General features: G+C 42.7%; 1 pseudogene across 1 annotated transcript; it reads right to left on the reverse strand.

Moving 5' to 3' along the window:
- Positions 1–50: 50 nt before the first annotated feature.
- On the reverse strand, positions 51–17036 carry LOC311107466 (sodium-dependent neutral amino acid transporter B(0)AT1-like; annotated as a pseudogene). The gene is made up of 12 exons: positions 16835–17036; positions 16542–16582; positions 16219–16415; positions 10270–10328; positions 2717–2771; positions 2413–2525; positions 1896–2024; positions 1649–1805; positions 1143–1347; positions 815–974; positions 480–642; positions 51–299 (listed from the first exon to the last, which is right to left on the reverse strand). The product of its transcript is annotated as a sodium-dependent neutral amino acid transporter B(0)AT1-like (transcript).
- Positions 17037–19853: the final 2817 nt, after the last annotated feature.

Below are 19853 nucleotides of genomic sequence, written 5' to 3' on the forward strand. Positions count from 1 at the left end.
GGCCTGTGATAAAAACAACAAAGGGACTTCACAGTGATCTGATCTGATCACTATCTCCCATCTGCTGTCTCTATGATCTCTGGTTTGATCTTGGTAGCCTCATCCATCAGGTGAACTTGTTTGGCAATAGTGTTTAAGTCATCTTGTTTAAACTCATTATCCTTCTTGCAGCAGCGGTTCCGCAAACATTTGTAAACAGCCGTTAGAGGTACAGCAAGACCTGGGACTCCTGCCAGGATGAAGATTATAGCAAAGATCCAGGCTGGATATTCCTTCTCCTCTAATGTAGGGAAGTTGTCCTGTAAAGAAACAGTAATAAGCTTGTTAGTGTGTTTATAGCCTACTGATGCCACTGTGTAGTGAGTTCCTTTCATACACCAAATAGGGAACATGTGAATACAAGTTGATTTACTATTAATAAGTGAAAGTCTCCTCATTTCATAACTAATTTGGCCACTGACAACAAAGTGAAACGTTACCGATTCAGGATTCCAGGCTTTGTACATGGGTTTTTCTTGGACTTTAGTGATAAAGTAGAACACAAAGATGACAAACATGATGGCAGGGCTGACAAATCTCCATGTAATCTGCCAGAAGAGGTTGGGCTTGTGGCCGATCATGAACTCAATGTCATTGTTGAACCTGTTAGAATAACATACATAGTCAACATCCCTTTGCAAGTTCCCAGACTCTAATGAATGAATGGCAAATGTAAGGGCCATGTTAATCAACAGAATGTTGTTTCAAAACTAACCTGTCAATACCATAGAGTAACATAACCTCCAACATCTCACAGAATGAATGTATTACTCACCGATCAATACCATAGAGGTACACAACCCCGACCATCTCACAGAATGCAATTATCAGTAGAGGAATGGACCCGCCATAGCTGTCAAAGAGGGACAGCCAGTAGTTCCCTGAGCCTTGAACAAATATCAGTCCAACAAGGCAGCAGAGGACACATGTTGTCCCTGTAGAAGAAGAAGAAGAAGAAGAAGAAGAAGAAGAAGAAGAAGAAGAAGAAGAAGAAGAAGAAGAAGAAGAAGAAGAAGAAGAAGAAGAAGAAATACATAAATATATTTAACAAAGGGAACTCCATCCTTTAAAATGGTGTAAGGGACGTTTTTGTCTCATCTCACCAGCGATGGCTTCTTTGGGCCAACTCTTGGGGAAAACCCCCAGGTCCTGAAGTGGAACCAGAACTCCTTCGATATTGCCAAACATGGAGGACAGGCCCAGACAGAAGAGCATGATGAAGAACAAGACTGACCAAACAGGAGATACAGGCATCTTAGTGATGGCCTCTGTGAACACGATAAAGGCTAGACCAGTTCCTTCAACCCCCTACATCAGGACACACAGAGAAGGAGTGGAATTAGATCCTGTTTTAAATAACATTGTGTTACTACACTGTGTAGGAGTAGACTATTATGTCTATAGTTCCCTTTGGGATTGCCATTGCCATATAGTCAAGCTGAAATAATATTCTGATATTGTCAGTATTTATAAGAGACCTTAGACCATTCACAGATTAGGCCTAGTGCTGGACTAAAAAGCGCTTTCAATGGAGAATCTCATTGAGCATGCTTGTTAGTCTGGGACTATGGTTAATCTGTGTCTGGGAAACCAGCCCTAAAAATCCTACCTCGCTGAGGAAAGTGTTTAAGTCGCAGGTCTTCAAGTTGAGCCCCTGAATGACTTCTGGATATGTTCCATTGAGACTATGAAGAACCTGATCATAGTTGCTTTCAGTGACGTTGCCCTCAGGGAGATCAAATGTATTGAGCAGTGTCAGGATATTTCTGCAAACGAACAATGAGAAAACATTTATTTAGAGGGTAGTTCATATCGTCATGCAACGACTCTAGTTTAAGTCTAGTATAGGTACATACCCAGTAATACAGTTGTCAAACTTCTCTGTGGCTCTGAAGCCAATGATGGTGTAAATGACTGTTGCGGCGTAGACAGCAGTGGCTCCATTGACAATAGAGATGATGACTGCATCCTGTTCACAGTTATTACTGGAGAGATAGAAAACATTAAAGGAGCTATCTGGAATTGGTCAATCGTTTTTTTTAACCTATTGGTTCTTGACTTATATAACTTATAAATGCCTCTTGAGTTTAGTTCAACTGTCGTACCCCCATCAGAATCCAGCCATAAGGGTTGAATCTAAACTAGATATATTGCAGCATCACTTTAACTTTTGCATAAATCTTGGCTGCATTAACGTAAATGAAATATTTTATGATGAAAGTTACGCTTGCTCACTTTGAGTTAGGTAGGACTGGGTCTTAAGTTTGCAGTGGTTATGTACAAGTTATGATATGTCTTGAATTGATTTAATGTCTCAACTGTGTTGTAAACAACAAGTCATTTAGTAGTTATTGGCAAGCCGTATGGACTTACTGCACAGAGTTGTAGCTGGAGAAAGACAGAAGACCTCCAAAGGCCAAAGAGAATGAATAGAACACCTGGTCACCCGCATCAAGCCAAGTAGATGGGTTCATTAGTTCATTCATCTGGAGAAACACACACCCAGAGAAACGTTGTTAGGCGTGTCGTTTTAATTCTATCTTACTACAACATAAATGAACGGTAGCTAAAAGGCCTTAGATCTTTGTGGATCTGTATCTGTGGCTGAACTTGGAATATCATATACTTTGAAGAAATACTTTTGTTCGATGACAGGATACTAATTTAAACTACTCACGTCTGGGGTGAAGAGGAACTTCACTCCATTCAAAGAGCCTTTCAAGGTCAATCCTCTGATCAGAAAGATGGTGTGGTGTATTAACATTATGACTGTTTTGGAGGAACAATGAATGTTGTTTATGTTAGTATCAAAAGGGAATGTTTTAGGGTGACGCCCCAGGGGAGACTGGTGATTGGCCAGAAGAGGGAGCCCATCTTGTTGCATTGTTTATAAATAGGGGTACACGAAGAAGAGAGGGCAGAGCAGCCATTAGAATTGGAGGACACTGCTCTCCAGACCTCGCGAGTCTGTCACTCATGCTGAAGCTTGTGATCTGAATAAACCTTATGATCAACGTTCCGTATGAGCAGACTCCTTTTGTTCATCAGCAATAATTGCCACCACTCACTCGATACGACAAATGGCGAGCTTGCCAGGAGTGGTTCTGCAATCCTCCTCTGCTGCATTTGCAGTCGCCAAGCTAACTCAAGCTAACTTCGGTCTGGAGTCATGACCCGACCAGGGTGAGTGTTTCTCACAGCTCAGTTGTTGGTTTTGTTGCTGCTTGTGTACACTGGAGGAATGTACCATTACGACCGTGCCTCAGGTGGTGTTTTTGCTGATGACTGGGGTCTGGCTAATCATTATACAAATTTTTAAAATAGCGCAAAAGTGGTTAGAGTTTAGGGATTGTTTATAGAGATGTGTTGCTTGAATAGTAAGTCAAGAACAGTCGGGGCCAAGATATGTATACAATTTTAGAGCATTGCAGGTTTAGATAAGCCCTCGTGACACACGAGGCGACCGCAGGGTGGGCCAAAATCCTGGAAATGCATTAGGAGTTTTCAGGTCAGTCTGGGACTGGGGTTGGTGGGACATTTTCTTGGGGATGGCTTGCTCATCTTCTGTCCGACGGGATATTTGCATGGGGAGGATCGCTCATAGAAATAGCCATACTCACGGCAGAATGAATTTAGGACAAACGAAACAGTAATCAATTTAAGACGCAATGCGGGTTTTGTTACATGTTGTAGGCCGCAGTTGGCTAAAGGCTAATGCTAATGCTAAATGCTAAATGTGTGTGGTGTCACAGTGTACCTAAAGCTACGGCTAAATGCTAATTGCTAAATGCTAATTGTGTTGCGTGCTACATGATAACTTTAACCTTAGAGGTCCACTGCGATGGATTCAAGCCTCTTAAACTTGTTTGTATGTGGTGGAACTGAAAGTTCTACGCAAATGTGAGCTCTGTTATGTGTAATTGTGTGAGTATAAGGTATAAAATAGTGACGCTGTAGCGTAATGCTATCGTTCTATGATGTGGTAAGCATGGGGTTAAGGGGATGTGCGCATGCGCTTGATTTTACGGGGCTAAAACTACAACATGCGGTTGTGCTAAGCCTACAGAACACGGCATTTTGGGTAAGGGTCATAGGTCTTTGGGGTTTCCCTGCAGGGGTAAAATAGCTACAGATAAGGGGAAGGTGGACACGAATCTTTTAAAATCGTTAAAGTAACTGTTATTCGAACAAGAAACTAGTTGTTGAGATGTAGTACATTTATAAATTAAATATATGTTGGCGAAGTATAATGCATTGAATTAAATGACGGATTAAAATTAAATAAAAATGTTTTTGAGCGATCTATTTAGTTCTGGGTTAGTCTTAGAGTGAATAATGGGTGAACGAAGGAATATTGAATATGGTTGAAATAACTCAGTGATTGCATTAACTACTAAAAGCTGTTTCTGTGTCTCTGTTTTTCTGTCATATGAGTGGAGCAATACGATACGACAGGAGAGAGGAGGGGCTAACGTGTGACTGACGTGCGTCACGTGACAAGGTGTGACGAGGCAGAGTCAGACGATCGGATCAGATATCAGGCTAGTTCACAAAATCATCTTTTACAAAATATGTGATGTTATGACGATTTTACATAGGCTTGGCAAATGATTCATTAAAAATTGCATTTTGGAGTCTCTGTGCATTACTGGGGTTTGATTGGAGTTCTGTTGGGAATCAAGGACTGACATTATTCTGTAAATTTAAGATAATTTAAGATAATTAGATGCTGATAGAGCAAGGGGTTATGGGAATTGGAGTATTGAAGGGTTAGAGGCTTGGTTTTTGGGATTGCTTTGAAGTTGACTAACTTACTTGCATTTGATGGGTTGTGGTAAGATAGCCAACACTAATTGATAAATTGGTAATATAGGAATAAAAATTGGTTTTAATTATTCAGGATTTTTAATGGATTTATTTAAAAAAAAAAAAACTTTTTTTTTTTTGGAGTTGTTAGTTTTATATTAATAATTAGAGGGGGGGAAGCCATAGGCTATACAGTCTAAAATAAAATAATTCACGATAAAGGAATATAAAAGGGTTGTTACAATGGGGAGAAAGGACAGCAAGGCTAGATGAAGGTGATTACACCGATTGATATAGGGAAAAAATAGTAATCCTTTAACTAAAGTAGTGTTAGAAAGTAGTGTTAGAAAAACTAATGGCAGAAGTTAGTACACCTTTCTCACATACGGATTCAGCAAAAAGTACAGCTTAGGGATGTTTATCCTCAGCTTTCAGTGATCATCCAGCAGGGTGATTGTTGCATCAGAGATGAAGATGAATAATAGATAGAGGACAAGCAGAAACGACGATGAAGATGAATCAAAACTCCAGAAGGAAGAAAATGAGATGTCTGGAAGAGAAGAGGAAGGTTAAGGAGGATGGAACTTAAAGAAGATGAGGATGATGAAGATGAGAGTGATGATGAAGAGGTCATGGGTGGATATGACTCTGTGATCAGAAGGAAGTTGGCAAGAGAGGAAGGAAGAAGGATACTAGAGATTTGATCTCTGATGGAAGTTGAAGAAGAAAGCGATGAAGATTTGGAGATTAAAGGTGCTTTATGTTCAAGAGGATTTTATCCTACAATGACTAGCAAAGAAGAAATAGAGATATAGACCGATGTTTATCATGCCTGGATAAAGCAAATAGTTTAGAAGAAGTAACACAGCTGAAGATACAGAAGAGGAGAAACTGCTGAGAGGATCCCAAGAATTGGAGAAGAAGGAGAAGATAAGTTTTGGTTATGAAGAATCAGAGTGAACCAAATCAACAATCACTGTTACAGCTTCAACTGAACAATATCAAATGCAATTGTACCAGCCAAGGGGGGGTACCAAATGTTCCATATCCACAGCCAGTTTCTGGACAGACACAGAATTGAAGAGGACGAGAAGACTTAGAAGAAGGAGGAAGATTTCAGCTACACTTCCAGCAACTTTCAGAAGACTGTTATAATTATGGACAGATTGGTTACTTTACCTGTGACTGCAACCAGTCAGGAGGAAAAACAGAGAACATTTTTAAGGAAGATACAGGGGCAATTCAAGATCACCTGTTCTCCAGGTGAACCCTAAAGAATTCTAGAGTGCTTAGAAGATCCGGAAGGGGGGTGTTAGCTGATAGCACCGATTAGAGAAGAAGAGAAAATAGCTAACAATTGAAGTAAAACCAGAGGACCATTAGAAGTGATGGTGAATAGTGGAAAAACTTATCTGTGTTCAGCCTAAAGAGGTTAAACATATCACTATGTAAAATTGACTAATTAGGATAGGGATTTGAGGTCGTAAACAGCTAATTACTCTTAGGGAACCAATGGAGCTCTGCTATAAAGATCAAAGAGAAATTAAAATAGACATACTAATATTAGGACATAAATCGGTTGCAGTGTTGGGAAGAGATGCATGGTGTAAATTGAATGGTACAATAGGATGTGCACTAAACGGCTGTCTGATAGAGGATTTTAAAGAGTCTGGGTTTACATTCTTACACCAAGGGATTTCAGGCTAGGCTAGAAGGTGTTTAGACGTTTGCCAAGTCTGTGTGTGAAGAAGTCAGAAACAGGTGGGAACCTTCCCAATCACATATGCTAAAATTTGGTGGTAAAGGGATTTTGTGAATAAATCAGTGGAAAGGGTTTTTAAAGGTTAGGAGAGGAAAACATTAGATTAAAATAAGTTAGGAGGACTAGGTTGAGGGAACTCTAAGACAGTAAGCTAAGTTTCAAAGTTAGTAGTAAGAGAGAGAGAACAATGGTGAATGACACTTTAGAGTAGGAAGATCAAGGTAATTGTAGGTGTATTTTTTTATAATCAAAAGTTTGAAAGTCAGGGATTAGAGAAAGGACTGAGATTTGGGGAAAAAGTGACACTAGTGGTGATAGATGGAAGTACAAGCAGAGACAACTTTTCTTTGGGGAAAACTAGGAGTAACTAAGGACATTAACACTTCAGTCTATTATAACAACAGTGAGAAGCAATTTAACTCTTTCAACATTGATAGGTATTAAAGCCATAAATATATCGCATTTGGTTATAAGGGAACCAATACAGCACCAATTTTAGGGGAAAGAATACTTATTAGGGTTAGGATGGGGACGTTCCTCCCATATGGAGAGATAATTATGGAGAATAAGTATTGTTATCAGGACCAGATGTAGAAGCGGTGTCCCCTAGTCAAAGGAGGGATAGTTTGTACAACGATATGAAGTGGAAGAGGTTAGGAGTGACTGTTCACTTATTTGGCGTAATGTTACAGAGAAAGGTCAGGGAGAATATATGTATGCTTATTTAGGGCAAGCATTAGAAGTTGTTCCGGTTAAGAATTATTTGTTAAAAGGCTATGTAATTCGTAAAGTGACGCTTATGATGGAAGATTTGAAATCTGTTGAAGTTCCACAGTCATTGAGGGAGTTCAGGAAGAATAGATTACAGTAGTCACTCCAACAGTAGATAATACACATAGGATATTGGTAACTTTGCCACTAGAAATAATTAAGGTTAATAAATCAACTACTTTAATGGTAACTTTGGAAGGGATTAATGATACGATGGCAATAGCAAATGTAGGAAGTATGACACCGACAACAACTTTTCTGAAATTAAAGGGGGTAGCAAGAAGGACTCAGGGTTTATGTTACGGATGGAGAGTGCTGTCAATGATAGTACGAATAGGGTTAAAATAGGAGAGCAGATAGTAGTAGAGAGAATATAGATTCATCATGGAGGACAGGATGAGGTCTTTGATTTTAATGACAGACAAGGAGAGGTATCTGATCAGTACCGCTCGTTAGGGAAGAGAGAAACTATATGCATGTAGTTTGATTTTTCTGTTGTGAAAGTTAGAGATGGATGGCAGGTAGGAATCTTTGGTTCCATGTCTGTTGAGAATTCCAGCACCAAACATGTTAGAGACGGTCGTTCGACCTCTATCAAGTATGGGTCAATCTTATGCGTTGTCATGACTGTTGTATCAGCAGCAACAGTCAGTAACAGATAAAATAATGTCGTTGTCAAAACATTTGTTTAAGCCTAGGTTTAGGTGTTATTGGGTTAAGTGAATTAACTTGTGTGAATTTGTTAGATGTAAAGAAAATCAGGGAACAGCGTAATTGAAGTATTGGAGGTGTAACCATTGAGGGCTAAAAGTTGTTTGTTCTAATAAAACATATGAGGTAAGGGGTATGTTTATGGGAATATCAGATTGTGATGATTATATGATGACTTTGGATAAGCATGACCTTAAGGGTAGTAATGAGAAATATGTTACTTTTTATGTACCAGTTAGTAGGAACAGCAGGACTTTGAGGGTTAAAAGATTAGCTGTTGCCTGACAATGTGACTATGGGGAATTTTAGAGATATTTGGAGGGTTTGTGGTGATAAAGCATATATATTCTTACATTATGGATGGACAGGATTTTGTTACATGTCAACGTTGAAGCTTCCATATGAGGTTTTTACCATTATAAGAGGGATAGCACTGAACACAGCTAAATCTAGGGTTAAAAGGGTGACATGACTACATGTCATAGTCTTCAAGCCTATCATTGAAGGATAAATCTAAGGGAGAAGGGGGGATTTTTTCCATGGTATGGTGTAACATTTGGGAAGATCCTATTGATGATAATAGTATACTTTGAGTCCAGATAGTTCAGATAGTTAGATATGCATTGAAGAATATAAGGGATGCATTTGGGAGATCTGAGAAGACTTGGTTGCAAGATCAATTAGGCCAGTAGGGGCAGTGATGGTTTACATTTAATGGCAGCTTTGATAGCACTGTGTGATGTTTGTAAGTTGTTACTGACCTTGGAGAAAGCTATGATATTGAGATAGGTTGGTGTTGTGATGCCTGGAGACAACACTCAGATGCCGGTGTGGACTGTTCCTGATCTGGATAAAGATGGACAAGTGGAACTGAGGGATAAATATCATTTTTTATTATTTGAGCATTTTTAAAGAATTAATATTAGTGTGATTCTTGTAATGATTTTATGAATCAAAGGGGGGAGGAGATTAATGTGATTCATGCATCATTTATATATCATTTTTATATTCGTAGTGCATATTGATGTTTAATTTGAAAGGGTTGGTTTGCAAAAGATACTGTTTGGTCGTTTCTTTTCTTTTCTTCCAGAAGCATTTGGGGGAACATATGGAGATTGAAATACTCAAACAAGGACAATATGAAGGGACAATATGAAACAATATGACGGGAGGAGATGAAACAAGGAGGGTGTGGCTGATTCCATCATCAACAGTCCATTGGAAGTCGAGACTACAGGGAGATGAAGTGTAGTGGACTACATTCCAGTGTCTGCAATGAAATATAGACATGTGTAATACATAATTGTGTAATAGCCTCAGGGATTAATTTTGTAGAATGATGTTTGATGTTATTGAATACATGTGAGGATCTTAGATGTTTTTGTTTATTTCGTGAATGCTTAGGGACAGAGGAAATTTAGGTAGGGAGAGTTTCACTGTAAGGTCCAATGGGTTGACCAGCCTTACAATGGATGTTATTGGATAGGATTTTGTTTGCAGGGGCTTACATGTGTATTTAATTGCATCATAGTTTCAAATGCATTTACATGGTTTATGAGGTTATCTGGAGTACCGAAGGTGGTTGCCTGGGGCAGAGGGACCGTGAGAGAATTTTACTGTCTTGATTAATGGATGGAAGGTTGCCGGACAGTTTTTCGCTCTTACACTCCATAGAGATTTGTTCATATTTCATAGTAATGTATTCACACTTCATAAATAGTTATTTCATAAGAAAGGTATTTACACTCTAGAGGAGAATGTTTTTTAGTTTAATGTTAAAGATACTCAATAGGATAAATGGTTACTAGTCATAATCCTATTCTGTTTGTTTTCGAGACGTTTAGTTCGTCTCGAAGGGGGGAAATGTGGTGTATTAACATTATGACTGTTTTGGAGGAACAATGAATGTTGTTTATGTTAGTATCAAAAGGGAATGTTTTAGGGTGACGCCCCAGGGGAGACTGGTGATTGGCCAGAAGAGGGAGCCCATCTTGTTGCATTGTTTATAAATAGGGGTACACGAAGAAGAGAGGGCAGAGCAGCCATTAGAATTGGAGGACACTGCTCTCCAGACCTCGCGAGTCTGTCACTCATGCTGAAGCTTGTGATCTGAATAAACCTTATGATCAACGTTCCGTATGAGCAGACTCCTTTTGTTCATCAGCAATAATTGCCACCACTCACTCGATACGACAATGGTCAGCACCACATAGGGTAATGTTGAGGTGATATACACAGCCTAATGGGAGGAGACTACAGGGTAATGTTGAAGTGATATACACAGCCTAATGGGAGGAGACTACAGGGTAATGTTGAGGTGATATACACAGCCTAATTTGAGGAGACTACAGGGTAATGTTGAGGTGATATACACAACCTAATGGGAGGAGACTACAGGGTAATGTTGAGGTGATATACACAACCTAATGGGAGGAGACTACAGGGTAATGTTGAGGTGATATACACAACCTAATGGGAGGCGACTACAGGGTAATGTTGAGGTGATATACACAACCTAATGTGAGGAGACCACAGGGTAATGTAGAGGTGATATACACAACCTAATGGGAAGATACTACAGGGTAATGTTGAAGTAATATTCACAGCCTAATGGGAGGAGACTACAGGATAATGTTGAGGTGATATTCACAGCCTAATGGGAGGAGGGAGGAATGCTGTTATGAAGTTGGACAATTACTGTTTGGTGTACTACTATAGCAAATATACCATGGACTTATTAGTATATATCAAAATAGTGACATATAACTGCTGTTAATATGTTACGCAAGCTGCCATTAGTTAAATATATGTCACTATGGATACATAAAATAATGACATTTTACCATTGCAGTTTAATGACACAGAAGCTGAGATATATGAGTTACAGTATATGTCATTAGGGTGATATACTACTGATATGTCATTAGGGTGATATACTACTGATATGTCACTAGGGTGAATTACTACTGATATGTCATTAGGGTGATATACTACAGATATTTCATTAGGGTGATATACTACAGATATGTCACTAGGATGATATACTACAGATATGTCACTAGGGTGATATACTACAGATATGTCACTAGGGTGATATACTACTGATATGTCACCATGGCAGACCTGTGATAACTATAGTTTAAACTATGCTTTGTGGAAAGTAAAACTAATTCTGGGGTAACAAATAGTTAGCTCAATTGGTAGAGCATGGCGCTTGTAACGCCAGGGTAGTGGGTTCGATCCCCGGGACCACCCATACGTAAAAATGTATGCACACATGACTGTAAGTCGCTTTGGATAAAAGCGTCTGCTAAATGGCATATTATTATTACTTTGGGGGTGACTACAACTATTTGAATACAGATCACCAAAATTGGCTTTTTTTTCCCTATTTGAATACAGATCTCAGAAAGTAACTACTTTTCAAAACTATTTGAATTGTCACGCCCTGACATAGAGTTCGCTAGTTGGTTTGGTCAGGGTGTGAGTATTCTATGTAATGTGTAATTCTATGTGGAGATCTAGTATGTTTAGATCTATGTTGGCCGGGTGTGGTTCCCAATCAGAGGCAGCTGTCGATCGTTGTCTCTGATTGGGGATCATACTTAGGTAGCCTGGTTGCCTACCTTAGTTGTGGGATCTTGACTCGTGTTTGGCTTGTTGTGTGTAGCCACTGTTTGAGCTTCACGTGTCGTTGTTTTGTTATTTTGTCAAGTGTTTATTCGTCTTAATAAACATGTACGCATACCACGCTGCACCTTGGTCTGACCCATCTCTCAACGACCGTGACAGAAGATCCCACCAAACAAGGACCAAGCAGCGTGCCCAGGAGGAGCAGAAATCATGGACTTGGGAGGAGATATTAAATGGTAAGAGATCCAGGCTGGGATGGATCGCCTTCCTTGGGAGCAGACAGAGGCAGCAAGGGATGAGAAACGGCGACTTAAAAGGACTCGGTCACGAAGAAAGCCAGAAAAGCAGCCCCAATAAAAAAATTTGGGGGGCACATGGGGTGGACGACGAGGCAGCAGGAGGCCGTGAAAAGGCTGACTGTAGAGGAGGAGGCCGCTATTTTAGAGGTCCTCCAAGACCTGCGGATATGCAGTTTAAGAGAGGAGGCCACCACATTACGGGGGCTGATAGCGAGAATAGAGCAGGAGAGCTCCATTCAAGAGGAGGCGCTGCAGGAGGCCCGTAGGGAGAAGGAAGTAGTGGATGCACGGAGAGAGGAGCTGGTCAGGCAACAAAAGGAGCGTGTGTTCATTGAGGAACCAAGGTATGCGGAGATACGCACTGTGTCGCCAGTGCGCATTCACAGCCCAGTGCGTCCTGTGCCAGCGCCCCGCACGTATCGTGCGAAAGTGGGCATCCAGCCAGGACGGGTTGTGCCAGCTGTACACTCCAGACCTCCAGTACGCCTCCACGGTCCAGTATATCCTGCTCCGGTTCTACGCACTGTGTCACCAGTGCGCCTCCCCAGCCTGGTATGCCCTGTGCCTGCTCCTCGCACAAAACCAGTGGTGCGTGTTGCCAGCCCGGTACGGCCGTACCTGCTCCCCGCACCAAACCAGTGGTGCGCGTATCCAGTCCGGTACGGCCGTACCTGCTCCCCGCACCAAACCAGTGGTACGTGTTGCCAGCCCGGTACGTCCCGTACCTGCTCCCCGCACCAAACCAGCGGTGCGTGTATCCAGTCCGGCACGGCCCGTGCCTGCTCCTTGCACCAAACCAATGGTGCGCATATCCAGTCCGGTACGGCCTGTACCTGCTCCTCGCACCAAACCAGTGGTGCGTGTCTCTAGTCCGGCATGGCCCGTGCCTGCTCCTCGCAACAAACCAGTGGTGCGTGTCTCCAGACCGGCACGACCCGTGCCTGCTCCTCGCACTAGGCCAGTGGTGCGTGTCTCCAGTCCATTACGGCCCGTACCTGCTCCCCGCATCAAACCAGGGGTGCGTGTCGCCAGCTCGGTACGTCCCGTACCTGCTCCCCGCACCAAACCAGTGGTACGTGTTGCCAGCCCGGTACGTCCCGTACCTGCTCCCCGCACCAAACCAGCGGTGCGTGTATCCAGTCCGGCACGGCCCGTGCCTGCTCCTTGCACCAAACCAATGGTGCGCATATCCAGTCCGGTACGGCCTGTACCTGCTCCCCGCACCAAACCAGTGGTGCGTGTTGCCAGCCCGGCATGGCCCGTGCCTGCTCCTCGCACCAAACCAGTGGTGCGTGTCTCTAGTCCGGCATGGCCCGTGCCTGCTCCTCGCAACAAACCAGTGGTGCGTGTCTCCAGACCGGCACGACCCGTGCCTGCTCCTCGCACTAGGCCAGTGGTGCGTGTCTCCAGTCCATTACGGCCCGTACCTGCTCCCCGCATCAAACCAGGGGTGCGTGTCGCCAGCTCGGTACGGCCCGTACCTGCTCCCCGCACCAGACCAGTGGTGCATGTTCCCAGTCCAGCTCCGGTCAGCGGCTCCACTACGGAGCTAGAGCAGTCCGCTCCACCGGGGTCCAGTTCAGCTCCGGTCAGCGGCTCCACTCCGGAGCCAGAGCAGTCCGCTCCACCGGTGCCTAGTCCAGCTCCGGTCAGTGGATCCACTCCGGAGCCAGAGCAGTCCGCTCCACCGGTGCCTAGTCCAGCTCCGGTCAGCGGCTCCACTCCGGAGCCAGAGCAGTCCGCTCCACCGGGGTCCAGTTCATCTCCGGTCAGTGGCTCCACTCCAGGCCCAGACGTCACCCCCTCTCCAGGGTCGGGGCCTCCCACACCAGGGTCCAGACAGGGCTTGGTGCATCGCGGGAGGATTGCCGATCCAGGCCCAGACGTCAGCCCCTCTCCAGGTTCGGGGCCTCCCACACCAGGGTCCAGACAGGGCTTGGTGCATCGTGGGAGGAAGGAGAGGGGAAGCATCGCGTCGAGGTCCAGACCAGACCAGGGGTGCAACGGGGAGGCAGAGAGGGAGAGGTCGTCACGCCCGGAGCCGGAGCCGCCTCCGAGGCTGAATGCCCACCCGGACCCTCCCCTAATGAGTCAGGTTGGTGCGGCCGGAGTACGCACCATTGAGGGGGGGGGTACTGTCACGCCCTGACATAGAGTTCGCTAGTTGGTTTGGTCAAGGTGTGAGTATTCTATGTAATGTGTAATTCTATGTGGAGAACTAGTATGTTTAGATCTATGTTGGCCGGGTGTGGTTCCCAATCAGAGGCAGCTGTCGATCGTTGTCTCTGATTGGGGATCATACTTAGGTAGCCTGGTTGCCTACCTTAGTTGTGGGATCTTGACTCGTGTTTTTGCTTGTTTTGTGTAGCCACTGTTTGAGCTTCACGTTTCGTTGTTTTGTTATTTTGTCAAGTGTTTATTCGTCTTAATAAACATGTACGCATACCACGCTGCACCTTGGTTTGACCCGTCTCTCAACGACCGTGACATGAATACAGATCTCAGGAAGTAACTACTTTTTTAAATACTTGAATACAGATCTCAGGAAGTGTCTACTTTTCTGAAACTATTGGATTGGCTGCCTTCAACTAATGGCAAGGCTTTATCTAGAACTGCATGTTGAAGATAGAAATAGAATGAATAGAGCACACACAATGCCCTATACTATTCCAATTTATCTGACAGTCATATATTTGATCTACACAATACATTTCTATCTGAACTTTTTGTAAATGTACATTCTCCTGAATGTCCATTGCTCCAAGTGCACATAATCAAGTCAAACCAATTAACCAGAGAAGTATAAATACGTTGTGACGCTCAACTACTGTATGACTCTTTCAACATGCCACTGAAAAGGTCGAAAGCTGCATTTAATTGTATGATACCTGAAAATACTGCACAGTAATTCAAAGCCATTTGCAAACATTGCTAACCGCAAGTTGAATGCTTAGCAAAAACAACTTCGAACCTCTTTGTCCATCTGAGGGTAAGTGTTCTTGTTTAAAACACACACTATACCATTTTTAAAGGGATAGTTTACTCAGAAAACAAACTAACATGATTTTCCACCTACCTTGGCTGTAGTTCGACACTTAATGGCCATATTTTGTTACAGTTAGCTTTCTCAGTAACACTTAACATTAAACAGTTATTGTACCTGTGTAATAAACTTTAATTACTTTTGGAGCAACATTTTATTAGCATGTTGTTACATGATACATTGTCAATTGCATTTTAATCGCATAGCGATGACCTGAGTGTTTTTGTAACTACTGTACACAAGAGGAATAGTGACTGTTCCTTAATACACTTATGCAATAACTCCATTATTATTCAATTATAAAGCAATTGCCAAAGTCCTATGTAACAACAATGTTGTTGTTGTAATAATGACAAAGTTACTACACATGTATAAGAACTTAATGTCATGTGTTACTGTATTACCTTGTGTCTCACTCATTATGAAAATATATTTGTTAGTTTAAAGCTGTAAAAGTGGTTTACTCTAATGCTGAGGTGATTCCATGTCCCTCATGTATTTGATTATAGGTTGTAGGCTATATTAAGATTCATATCTAAGAGCCCTCCAAACCATGTGCTTATAATAAAATATTTTGACTAATTCAACTAACTGTTTTATTTTTTGGTTCTTCATCAAATATTTGACAGCCACATATTCCAATACCTTAAAAAATTATTTGGTTTTCTGAGAGGTATTCAAAATACTTCCATATATATATATATATATATATATATATATTCGACTACCTCGAGTGTTTGAAAAGTTGGTATTTTCAAATAAACTACAAACTACAACAATTTTCTGCCCAGGTTTGCACCATGGTGACATACACTGTATAGACAATATATAATACAATATGCAATACAAATATATAAAATACGTTAAAATTAGAAAGTGAACACTGTCTACAACTGTTTACACTGTCAAATTGGTGTCAGAAAGGTCAACAAGGCTGTTATTAAAAACAGCTAGGTCATTTGAGTGTTATGGTAACATGCTTTATTGTATCAAACCAATCATTCTGTATTTTTTTGTATATGGCTATAATATCATAAAAAGGAAACCTTGATTTAGCGCTTTATAACCAAATGCCTATAAACATAACCTTGATAACTTTGACATTGACAGCTGCTGCTGCTAAAGTGATTTGCTGTCCAGAGGTAATGCCGTACCTTCCCAGTAGTCTCAATGCCTCGACTTATGCAGAGAAACAGCAACGCCCAGGCAGACACATGGCATAGGACCATCCACCACTGTAGCCCACCTGTGTTATCTATGTCTGGGGTGGTGTTCAGGGTCTCTCTGTACCAATAGTAATCCACTGGAGAGCTTCTCTCACACTCTGACACCAGGCCTGGGTAAAGTTCATTTCATTCATTCACATGGCACAATACAATAGAATGAAGCAATTGAAGACAGAGTTACAGGTAACGGAATAAGGGTGTGTGTATAAAGTGAATAATTTTCCATCATTATAGCTTAGCAAAAAAAAAACTTCTAGAACCAGTAGGATCAGGAAAGGAATCAGAAATGCACCTGAGAACAAACCAAGAAGCAGGGTGGTGGAGATGTTCCCTGTTGCTGTTGTATTTACAGTACATAAAAAACAGTGGTCAGTCTAAAATGAACACAGGGTTGCAAAGTTACGGTAACTTTCCCCAAATTTCCAGATTTCCTGCTTATTCCCTTCTGTATTCAGGGGATCTTCCAACCCTGGATTTCTGGAAAACCCGTGAATTATGGGAAAGTTACCGGTATTCTGCAACACTACTCCTCAACAACACCTACCTCCCCCATGGCTCTGGCAAAGGTAAGGGAAGCGCCAGACGTTCCCCAGTCCCACACAGAAACCTACGATAGTCAGCATATACTGGGCCTTGTAGTCCCATTTGGGCCTGTCCCCAGCCTCCTCATTCTCCAGCTTGTCCAGTTCCTCATAGGACGGGATCCTGTCTTCCAGGTCTTGGTTGGATACCTGTAAACACCTCATGGTTCCTCCGACGCAGATGGACAGGCTCAAATCAATTGGAAAGTATTACTACTTTCTATGGAGTCCAATGTATGTGTAATCTGTCCACAGTTCAAAGGAGGCTATTTATAAGGGCAAACTGTTCCTGATTATAATAAATATCTTATCCAGTAGGGATGATGGATTTGAGGCACTAGCCTCTTGCTAGTACACCCTGGGAATCTATAGTCATTAGCCTCTTATAATGATCTTTATGACTCTTATATGAGTAATATGAAATCCAATGAAGGTCCAACATTCAACATTGTTATTTGTATCCAATATACTGTAGGGTTCTACTTTGTAGAGTAGAAATAACTCCAATTAGATGGTGGATGTGATGGTAAGGGTCATTATGTTATTGTTGGTTACTGTATCTGTGTTATTCATGTGTATTCTCTGTATTCATATATGGCATAAGAATTATTATAAACTGGGTGGTTCGAGCCCTGAATGCTGATTGGCTCAAATGACAGAACATTGCTTTTTACAGCGTCTCATCGTGTCTAAGAACAGCACTTAGCCGTCGAATATTGGCCAAATACCACACCCCCTCGGGCCTTATTGCTAAAATATACCATCTACACACTTATCTCCAGTGGGCAGCCTCCCAACTCACCCTCGTGGAGTCTGTACAGCACATCCATGGTCAGACCAGTCACTACCATTTATTGGCTCTCAGGCCTGACAGCAGTATCCATTCATATTGAAATGACATCATATTAGAGTCAATCGTGCCATCAACCCCATCAAAAAAGTTTAAATGTATTAGGAAAGATTTAGTTGGAGGATGGGCATGCTACCCTTTTAGAAACAACAACCTGAACCTAAACCCTCAAAAGTGCAGGCTAATACAGAGTAGCAGAAACAGATTTATATAAAAGACTACAGCATGACATAATAAGAACTATATTTGAAGAGGAGTAATTCATGAGTTAAATAGCTAACTCTGCCCTCTAGTGCTACAAAATGAAACTATGCCCTCAGAATAGCCTCAATTCGTCGGGGCATGGACTCCTACAAGGTGTCAAAAGCATTCCACATGGATGCTCGCCCATGTTGACTTAAATGCTTCCCACAGTTGTGTTGTCCTGGCTGGATGTCCTTTGGGTGTTGGACCATTCTTGATACACAGGGGAAACTGTTGAGCATGAAAAACCCAGCAGCGTTGCAGTTCTTGACTCAAACCGCTGCGCCTGGCACCTACTACCATACCCCGTTCAAAGGCACTTAAATATTTTGTCTTGCCCAGTCACCCTCTGAATGGCACACATACGCAATCCATGTCTCAATTGTCTCAAGGCATAGAAATCCTTCTTTAACCTGTCACCTCCCCTTCATCTACACAGATTGAAGTGGATTTAACAAGTGACATTAATAAGGGATCATATCTTTCACCTGGATTCACCTGGTCAGTCTATGTCATGGAAAGAGCAGATGTTCTTAATGTTTTGTACACTCAGTGTATATTAAGTATTATGTTTACCAATAGATGGCAGTATTGACTCAATATGGAGTTTGCTTCCCGCTATCCGTAGCCCTTTAATGTCTGCCATATAACCTCAAGAGGCCTCAGGTAGCTTACGCCAGCTAGCTAATTTTCCCCCAACATCGGACACCCGTACCAGCGCTGCAAGGACATGCGCTATGTGGTGGAAGGGTTTAAGAAGTGTGGCCTCTTCCCTTTTGACCCTTCAGCCATTGAAGGGTCCCGTTTAATGCCGTCTCGGTCCCTTCCGGGTCCCACCACCGCCTCTCCTGGAACCAGCAGCACTGTGCCGTCCATCAGCACCTCCTCCCCAGTGACCACAGGAGGACCCTCAGCCCCTGCTCCAGTCCAAGCCCCTGCTCCAGTCCCAGCCCTAGCTCTAGAACACCCCCTAATAGAGGGGGGGCTGATAGCGAAGGACCTGGGGCACATCCTTACTGTCCTTATGTATCGATCTAGCCGATACAGAAGACTCCCTGTGGTCGCCACATGCCTCACCGGGGAGGAATACACGCGCCAGTGGCAGGAGAGGGGTGAGAATGAGAGGGCCGAGGCAGAGGAGAAAGAGCGTTGGGCAGCCCTCAGAACACAGAGGGCACAGGAGAGGGCTGCCATGGATGTGACCATTGACGCCATCGCCTCTACTGGACCCCCTGCTGGAACCACTCCTGACAGCTGCATCACCACTGCCAGTGCCTCCCAGTGTGCAACACCTGTAGGAGCCGCCGGAGTCCCCAGCTGCAGAAGATGGCTACGTGCCTACTCTCCCGGCCACACCATCGTTGGCCCCTCAACCCCACCATTACAAGCACCAGCTCCTCCAAGCCATCGTCGGCGGTTTTGTGCACCACCACCACGATGTACACCACCCCCCCTGTCTGTCACCACCAACATGGTCTTCTCTGGACCAACTGCCTCCTCAGTCTCCCCTGGTCACACCACCATAGCAGCCACGTCTGGTGTCCCTGCCCCATGCAATTTGAATACAGCCACCTCCACAGGTAAACACATGTTAAATCACAAAAAAATGACTGTTATCTGTTTTATAAAACAGCAATGTAAAAAAAAAGAAATCTCTCTTTACATATCTACAGTCCATAGCACCATCCCTCAAGTCATCTCCACCTCCTCCAAAACCTCTGCAGCTTCCTCCAGAGGTATTGATGTAAGCACTACTCTCAGGTACTTCTTAATGGATTTTTCTCTCTCTCAGTTGTATCAATTACTATTGTTGTTGAAGAACTTCTACATTTTGCAAAACCATATTAATCAATTTTTATTATTATTTTATTTTTTATAAAAGAAGACAC

Source organism: Coregonus lavaretus, assembly GCF_964263955.1.
Source record: "Coregonus lavaretus genome assembly, chromosome: 3".
NCBI classification, from domain to species: domain Eukaryota; kingdom Metazoa; phylum Chordata; class Actinopteri; order Salmoniformes; family Salmonidae; genus Coregonus; species Coregonus lavaretus.